Consider the following 373-nt stretch of genomic DNA (forward strand, 5'->3'; position numbering starts at 1 on the left):
GATCGAGCGATGCGACGACGTCAGGAGTGACTTTAACTTGCGACGCTCGGTGGCCGCCACGCGGCTTGAGCTGTGTGCACCCGCTGTCAACAACACGCCAAGCCGTGGTATCGGAGAGCCCATTGTGCTTGGCAACGAGCTTTCAATCGTCGCTCGTTGATACGCGTCAAGCAGACGTTGCTTCTCCTCGGTCGTCGGGCCTTTGCACTTTGGCGAAGCGGGTATTGCGGCACGATGATACGTGAAGTGAACCAAAATCTTCATTAGCCACATTGTTTTCGCGCCTACATTTCCCGCTTTCGTATTTCACATTGATTGGAGTATTCTTCGGGTTGGGCCGAAATTTTGCACATCATTTCACTTGTGAAATTTT

The sequence above is a fragment of the Aphanomyces invadans genome (genome assembly GCF_000520115.1).
Source record: "Aphanomyces invadans strain NJM9701 unplaced genomic scaffold supercont1.6, whole genome shotgun sequence".
Lineage (NCBI taxonomy): Eukaryota > Oomycota > Saprolegniomycetes > Saprolegniales > Verrucalvaceae > Aphanomyces > Aphanomyces invadans.